Genomic DNA, 9,304 nt, shown 5'->3' on the forward strand with positions numbered 1-9,304 from the left:
GTCTAATTATTATCTACCCAGAGATATGCTGTAAGATTTGGATAAGATAACAGAATGTACTTTGTCTGGTTTGTAGTAGGTGCTCAATAATTGCGCGTGAAGCTTGCTCTCATTTATAACAACGTACCTCTAAGATAATTCTTTCTGAGTTATGGCTCACCATCAGACATCCAGAAAAGAGGCCCTTTCTCAGGGGATTTTATAAGAAATTTCCTAAAAAATAAAAACCTATATAAGTAATATAATACAATTTTGATATAAATATTTTATATATCCCTAATGAAACTAGTAATATATGAGCAATTTGCAAGTTGTGTTTTTGGTTAAATATTGTATTTTTCTTTTACATGTTAATAATTTATTTGCTCTTCTGTAAAAATGATTTAAATTTTCATCCAATTAGAAAAAACATAGTTTATGAAATGAAATGAAAGAATGCCAAGAGAAATGAAAAAAAAATACATTTGTAATTAGATAGACAAGTAGCATTTAATCCTATTTTGATAGACTTTTTGAAAATAGTATTTGTTTTCCACTTATTTAATGAAATATTTCCATGGGAGAGGATATAATATTTCCAGGATATAATATTTCCATGGGAGAGGAATAAGCTCTTAAAATTACTTTTAGTTAATACAAGAAACAAAACTACACATACACTTGTAAGTTGACAAATATAAATTGTGTAGAGTCTTTCTAATAGTTATATTTAGTATACGAAAATAAAATTCACATGGATTTATAAGTGTTTAAAGACATTTTATATATCTAAAGGTCATGTGTTTCATCATATACTTTGCTAGAATAATAGTAGAATAGAAAAAGTAGAATAATAGTGCTTTTTTAAAAAAATAAAAATAAAAAACCAATGCTGACTTCTGCGTTTATTTTCTCAAGGAAAAGGGCACACATTTCAAACATTTCAAATGCATATTTTGTTCTAAAAGCCTTAGACCTATTAGGAGGCAGAGAGTAACTTTGTTCATAGATTGCCCTCAGAATAAGTCGTGAGTTTTAGGGATAAGCCAAGCTGGCATGCAAAAGGGGTTGCTGTTGATCTTTTATACTAATTTTGGATTAATTGTGATCTACAGCACTGCGTAAACATGCTATCCTAGTGCTTTAGCTTCTCCACAGCTAAACATTAATCCTTCTTAATGCTCTAAGTCAACTTTTAGTCCTTAGCAGAATTTACCTTAATCTCTGGGTAGTAAGTTAACTGATTTACAAAACATAATCCATGAGCCCAGAATCTTAAGGATGTGTGAACAGCAGCAACCTACCTTTACAGAATTGACTGGACTTTATTCTTTTACTGCAACACAGCTGATGAAGGAGATGACCCCAAACTCTGAATTTTTAGAATTCGGTTATTTTGTTATATTTTAATATAACAACAGACCAACAGCTGAACTGAAGTGTGTTGGAGTGTGTGTGTGTGTGTGTGTCTGTGTGTGTGTGTGGTTATGATTTGTAATTTTCTAAGTATTGCTAATAGGAGCCAATTGTTTTTCTGCTTTGTATTTTCTTCCCTTAGGTCTTCGCAACTAATGCAGTCAATCATCTGAATTACTGACAGACCTTTCTTCATGCTTAGGTACCATTTTATTTTATTTCCTAATAATTTAAACATGTGCATTATGATCATAGAAAACTGCCCTGTATACTACGTCTGGTTTTAGTCTTTCAAATTGGAGTACAACCATCAGTATTAGCGATGACAACCTCACAGGGTTCTATCATGTGGTTTAATTTTGAAAATCATTCATGTAGCTTGAATTTTAAATTTGAAACTCACTTGACTGTCAGGGTCTTCGAAGATTATGCCCTCTCTTACTTCAAGCCAGCCAGCAGGCCCTTTTACATTTGGTGCTCTGGTCCATCCCACTGCACTCAAGGTTTTCTGGCTTCTTGCATACCTCCCTCCTCTATTAAGATTTCTCTGAAATTAATGATGTTAGATGGGTCTAGCCTCCCCAAGTTGATAGGTGACATCCTGTATATAGTTTGTAAGTATAGCTCTTCTTTACTAAATTTTGACTCCATAGACCTGGGTTCTCTTCAGATAATTATACGTGCTCATATTGCTCCCTTTGTGCTTAGAGAGATTTTTGGAGTTTGGTTGGATCTTTGGATAGCCGTCAGTGTAACTTTTAGGCTCCCATGTGCTTATTCATAGCTATGGCAAACACAGCCTGGAATAGAGGCAACGAAGTGTGAGAAGTAGCCCTATTACATTTGTAGGGGAAACTTGCAAGATTATTTTGCATTTAGGAACTTCTTCTTCTCCCTTAATATAAATCTCTGTTTCTGAGCATTTGTGTTTCTCCTGGGTGATGTGTGTTGTGACGGTGTTTGTGCATGGGTGTACACTCACCTGTGTGTGCCTGATTCAGTGTCGCCCTCATTTTTTGCCTCACCCAGGTGAGAAATCCTTGAGGAAAACTGTAGTGGTGTGATAAATCCTACCCTGGGTGTTCATGGGAAATCCTGCCCCCAGTACAGTGTTAGCATAGTTAAATATAGTCTTTGGAAAATGTACTCACAGGGATTATTTTGTCACATAGATTCTCTAGTAGGGAAAAGAAGAGTGCTGCTAGACAGAGATAAAAATCCTGGGAGTAGTGGTGGGAGTTGCTTAAAAGGAAGTTAGCAAAGAGTTGGACTATAGCAATTTGAAGCAGTACTCTATCACAGAAGGGTAGTCCTGAGGGCAGGAGTGTAGAAAAAGGGACTAGGGCATGTGTCCTGAGAACCCCCTGTTGAACGATTTTAAATTTTTGGTTCTTTTCCTTTGGAGAATAAAGATAGGCCCATAAAATGCACCATTTAAACATCTCACCTGTATTCCATTGGGATTCTCTTCAGTTAGCCCCAACACTTCATAAACTGTGATGTATTATCCAACCTTGTGTGAAGGTGATGTGGATAAAGATATGGGGGAGGAGAGGGAGTTTGGCCTCCCACACTGAGCCTGTCTGAGCATTCAGCATCTTGTCAATGCAGGCTACAGTTCAGTAGTTCCTGGAGGCCGTGAGTGGTGGTAGATGTAGCTTGAAAAGAGCAAGGCAGAGCAGAGACATGGAAGGGAGATGGTAGCCGGCAGACTCAGGAGTGGCCATTCATGCATCACACAGTTATTTATTGAGCACATGTATTTGCTCACCCTTTTATAAACTTAGGATAATCAAATAGGAAGTGTAACACAAGATTCCTCATCTTGTGAGGCATATATTCTAGGTGATGATGGGAATAAGGCAGAAAATAAGCAACAGACATGATAAACAAATAAATTATAGGATTTGTTAGAGCCTGAGAGGTGTCATGGCGTAAAGAATGGAGCAGGGTAAGGGAGATGGGGAATGCCAGGTAGCAGTGAGCATGAAATCTCAAATGGGTTGTCAGAGTAAGTCTAGTTGAGTGGATGCAGTTTGACTTTGGGAAGGACATGGAGGAGGCATATGGATGTCTGGAGGAAGAATGTTTCTGACAGAGGTAAGAATGAGTGCGAATGTCCTAAGGAGGGCATGTTTTCCTGAGGGACAGGAAGGATGAGGTGGAAGAGGAGTGGGTGAGGGACAGAGTGGGAGGAGAGGTCAGAGGGGACCTGGAAGTATGTCCTGCAGGCCTCTGGATCTGTGCAAGAACTTTGATTTCTATTCTGATTCAAATAGGGAGCTCTTCTGGGGAAGTAACAGAATCTGATATATGTTTTTTTGTTTTTTTTTTTGTTTTGTTTTGTTTTTGTTTTTTTTTTAAACTGTGGTTTCTCTCTTGAGAGTTGATTATAGAGAGGTAAAGGTTGAAGCTGGGAGAAATTTAGAAAGTATTGCATGTTCCATGCCTGAGCAGAATGTTTGTCATGTTGATGCTAAATGTGTTTTACTGTCTACCAAAATGTTATTTTCTTTAGGTTTTAGAGTTTAGGTAAAATGCTATTCTCAATGGTCTGAATTTAGTTTTTAGATACCATGTAAAAGGTCATTTCAAAAAATTTCCCTAATTATCTGTTCATTATTCTTTTTCATTTTCCTGATTTCCATGCTACAATATAAAATGTGTATTTCATTTTAAATTATATCTTTTGGAGACTACAGATAAATGGTTTCTATAATATTTTACATTGATGACTCAGAGTTCCAAGGAAAAACTGTCACTCAGCAGTGATTTCTGGCAGTCTGAGGAGAATAATAGAAGGCGTTAAAGTGAGTGGGAAGTAGGAGTGGAGGGAACAAGAGAAATGTCAACGGTATTGCAAAGAAGATCTGAAAATAAAGTATAGCAAATCTGAAAATAATAATGAATACAGATGTGCCTTGTTTTAAGAAAATATTATACATAGAAATTCAAATGTTCAGAGCAGAATTTCCAACTTGACAAGAGAGAAAAAGGTTGTCAAACCTTCTCACTTTACAGGTGAGGAAATAAGTGTCCAGCAAGTTCAAGTGGCAGAGTTCTGCTGGCAACACAGATATCTAACTCACTGCCCTGTGCGGCTAGTCAATTAGAAGGGGGTGATTATAGGTGTTGTAAAACTGTTCCCCTTCGAATGGCTTGTTCCCCTAGTGATTTTAAATATTTCACAGGCCATTAACTATGCATTAAAGAGACCGATGGTCTTGAAAGACAAAGCTCTTGCAAATTTAGATGAATTAGAAACAAGAAGAATCTTTGAAATCAGAATTTTAGTTAAAATTTATGATTTAAAGATCAATTATTATGTTACTAGTGTTATAAAGTATGATATTTTCCTAGGGTTTTACAAAGACTAGCACTCATATACATTGCAAGCAAGACTGTGAACCAGGAAGGCAGAGGACATATCTTTATGTCCCCACTGCAAAGCCTTTGATGTAGACACTTGAGTTGATTAAAATTAAATTCATTTTAATATATACAGTATACTTCCCACACATGAGCCCAACGATAATACTGTAAACATATTTACATATTAAATATGACTTGGTCAAGACATTTCTTAATTATTTAAATAATTGAAATAGTTTGTTCTTAGTTATTTGTTCAGACCTTACCATCACACAAAGTATTCTTTGACAAGTATTCTTAATTCAAAGGGAAATGCCAACTTTTAATGGGTACAGCCACATATACCTAAATCTTCAGATATATATTTATGTATATTTATTTATTCTCACTAAAAGTCTTCTCCTTACTCCAAAATATCTGTGATAGAATAAAGGGTGGGAGGCACTGAGATGCACAGCAGTGAAAGAGGGAAATAGAAAAGTTCTAAAATTCCTCAACAATATCCTTGCCCTGTTTATGCTTTTACATTTTACAAACTCTTATGTGTGTAGACAGAGAGAAGCAGCATGGGATAGCAGCTAAGAAAATGGGCTTTTAAATTTGACACCTAGACTTGGATTCCAGCTCTGCTACCTGTTCTTTGTGGAACCACAGGAACTTAATCTACCTAACTTACAAGGCTGTCGTGAAGACATTAATCCTTAAAATATACTCAAAGTAAACATTCACTGAAAGTGTTAAAATCATAGTGATATCTACTTCAAATATACTTATCTACCATTTTATTTGAGACAGGAAAGCCAAAGTGCCAAATAAGCCTTAAGTACATTGTTCAGCTCTTTGGCAATAAACTTACAGTCATAAAAAAGTCATTGTTTTCAACTACTATTTTGGGATACACACAAAAAATTCTGAAATGTAATAATTGAATTGGAACAGGAATTACATCAATTAGTTAAAATGCCGCTCACATCCCATTGCATTTTGATGTTCTTATCTAAAAGCAAAGAGCTTGGCTGTAGAAGGAATAGAAATAGTTCAATGGAGAGTAATTAAAACTTATAGTATATACACATATAACTTACTATGTAATATGTAATATTTAAAAATGTGCACTTATGTAGAGGAATTCACAGACATAACTTAGGTAACTGATTTACGCTCTAAGGCTGCACAAATTTGAAACCCATCTTGGAATGACACTCCCTTCCCCCATCATCTGGAGATCTTTAATCACTGCAAAGAATCTTTTTCCAAATAAGATCACATTCACAGGTTCTGGGGGTTAGGATATAGAAATATCTTTTATAGGGACACCATCCTACCCACTATAAGTATGTTTTCTATCTTTCAAATTATTGCAATCAATATGTTTACTGATTGTTCTGTCACCGTATAATATAGGTGGCCTATAGGGAAGAGACGAGCACAATTTAAATCCGTAATTTTAAAGACAAGAAAGCTAATGTTCAAAAGCGCCATGTGACATGTTCATGCTGTTAGGAGCACAATTTCCTTCCCTGGTGTTTCTTCTACCTGAGGCATCTCCTTTGGTGCATCACTCTTGGCCTTGCTCTACCTGCCTACTTGAGTTAGATGCCATACTAATTTCCCAGGGCTATTGCAATAAATTACCACAAATTTAAACCACCAAATTCCTGGAGGCCAGAAATCCAATATCAAGGTGTCAGCATGGCCACGCTCCTTCTGGAGGCTCTAGGGGAAAAAGCTTCCCTGCTTCTTCAGGCTGCTGGTGGCTCCTAGAATTCCTTGACTTCTAACAGCCTGACTTCAAACTCTGCCTGTGTCTTCAAATGGCCTTCTCTTCTTCTCCATCTCCCTCTGCTTTTCCTTCTAAGAACGCTTATCACTGGAATGACATCCGCCTCCACCATCATCTGGAGATCTTTAATAATTGCAGATTGTTTTTCCAAATAAGGTCACTTACACAGGTTCTGGGGATTAGGATATGAAAATATTTTTTGGGGGGGTTGCCCATCCCACCCACTCTGAGTATGTTTTCTATCTTTCTAGTTATTGCAGTCAACATGTTTGCCAGTTGTTCTGCCACTGTATAATATAGCCTGTCTCCTTTTCCAGTTTCATGTTTCTTTTCTACTTTTCTAGTCTCCACTAAGAGTTTCCTCTTGCTTTTCTGTCTTCTCAATGCCACCCTGTCCTAGAGTCGTTGCCACATATTTTAGGCATTTTTTGATTTTTTTATGGCTGCACTTCATGTTCAGTGCAAATTTATGTATTAGTTATATTACTGGGTAAATTATTTCAAAGTTTAATGACTTAGGACAATAATCATTTATTTTATTTGCCAATAAAATGACTGGCAATAAAATTTATTTGCCAATAATCATTTTACCTAGCAACAAATGTTGGTAAATAAATTTACAAACAAATTTTCCTGGGCTCAGCTGGGCAGTTCTTCTGTTGGTTTTGCTGGAACCTGTTGTGTTGCTACAGTTGGATGGTGGGTGGGCTGGGACTGAATAATTTGAAATGGTCTCACTCACATGGTGTTACTGCTGCCTAGCTGTTGTGTTTCTCTGTTTCTACACAGTCTCTTATCCTCAAGGAGCTTAATCTAGGTTTCTTTATATGGTGGTGATGTTCAAAGAGAGTGAGAATAGAAAAACAATACAAGTTGAAGTGTGGGTTCAGAACTTATACAACATTATTTCTAAGGCATTCTATTGGCCAAAGCCAGTCAGAAGGTTAGCAGATTCAATGGGTAGGGAAGTAGGAAGCATCTTCCTTTCTCTGCTTTTGGAATCTGTCTGCAGAGAACACATTTTGCTTTCCTTCTCAATGCCTTAGGTCTTACAGCAGTAGTTCTTGCTTAGAGAGGCTTGTCATTGTCCAGTGCTGTCAGTGGGTAAGTAGGTTGCCTTGTTTAGGGGTTTAGGCTTATGAAGCCTATTTGTCTGCAAATGTATGTCACATTCTGTAATCTCAGCCTTATAAGCAATTACAGTGATATCTTGTCCTCTTGCCTGGAGTCTATAAGTTTTTTTTTAATAGTTCAGAATTAATGGAGACTACAGGGACATTATTTATTGGGCTATACATAAATTCAATGATTATACAAATAGTAAATGACCAAGTAGTTCCTAAGGCTCAGTTTTCTTGACTGTACTACTTAGGTAAAATATGATATGGTTTGGCTCTGCATCCCTACCCAAATCTTATGTCACATTGTAATCCCCAAGTGTTGGAGGAGGGACTTGTTGGGAGGTGATTGGATTATGGGGGTGGATTTCCCCCTTGCTGTTCTTGTGATAGTGAGTGGGTTCTCACGAGATCTGGTGGTTTAAAAGTGTGTAGCACTTCCCCCTTTGCTCTCTCTCCTGCTCTGCCATGTGAAAATTGTGCCTGCTTCCCCTTCACCTTCCATCATGGTTATAAGTTTCCTGAGGCCTCCCCAGCTGTGCTACCTGTACAGCCTGTGGAACTGTGAGTCAATTAAACCTCTTTTCTCCATAAATTATCCAGTCTCGGGTATGTCTTTATAGCAGTGTGAGAATGTACTGATAGAATTATCCTGGATATATAAAAAAAATCTGACACTCTGATAGAAATCTAATACTCTATAGGATTCAGAAAGTATTTGGAAAATGGTAACAAAAAGTCCAAAATAATACATATTATCAATACAGCAGCTTTCTTGTGAATGAAATGTTTGGACAAAATGATAACAAAACATCTAATTATAGGTAATATTTGCTGTACATATACTGTAAATACTATACTTAGGGATATGCATGTGGATAAGAAAAATATGTAGGAACTTAGTTACTCTTAGTTGACAATATGAAGTATGATAAAGGAGAGTAATAAGGTTGGTAAACCTCTAAGTGATGTCAGCGTTTCATGCGCTCCTTATAGGATATTAGCCACAGACATTTGTGTTATTTATTGCTGTCATTATGCATTTTTTTCATCCATGGCAACCTCTCATAAACCATATTGTTAGTTCAGATGATGAAAGATACTATTTCAGATTTTGGTTTAAAGGATCTTAATGATATTTTTATTATATATTGGACCTGATACTGTTTCAGACCATGTCTTACAATTTCTATGCTTATTGAAGTTGCAATACTCTTCTATATCCTCTTAACTGTAGATATACTCATAGTACTACTATAAACTACAGTATGAATACCTTTCTTTTAAACTTTGGTTTTCAAATAAATTATACCTTTAAGAATTAAAAAAAACAAAAAGGAACATCTTTTTTATCCTGTTACAAAGGTTTAAAGGCAGCAATGGACTATGTAACATGTGACTATGTGTCTTTGTTTTTCCATGTATCTCATTTAGATATTAGGCCTCACAAGTCTAGCAGATTTAAAGCAAATCCACAGGACATGAGAGAGCATGAATGAAATAGTAATTATATCGGAGCAGCAATTCTGCTCCTTTCTTTTGTCATTGCTGTTGTTATAATGGTTTCTGCATCAAAAATCTTTAAAATAAAACAAGAACATGGCCAAACAAACCTTTCTAATATAGGAATTTTAAG

The sequence above is a fragment of the Pan troglodytes genome, chromosome 3 (genome assembly GCF_028858775.2).
Source record: "Pan troglodytes isolate AG18354 chromosome 3, NHGRI_mPanTro3-v2.0_pri, whole genome shotgun sequence".
NCBI classification, from domain to species: Eukaryota; Metazoa; Chordata; class Mammalia; order Primates; family Hominidae; genus Pan; species Pan troglodytes.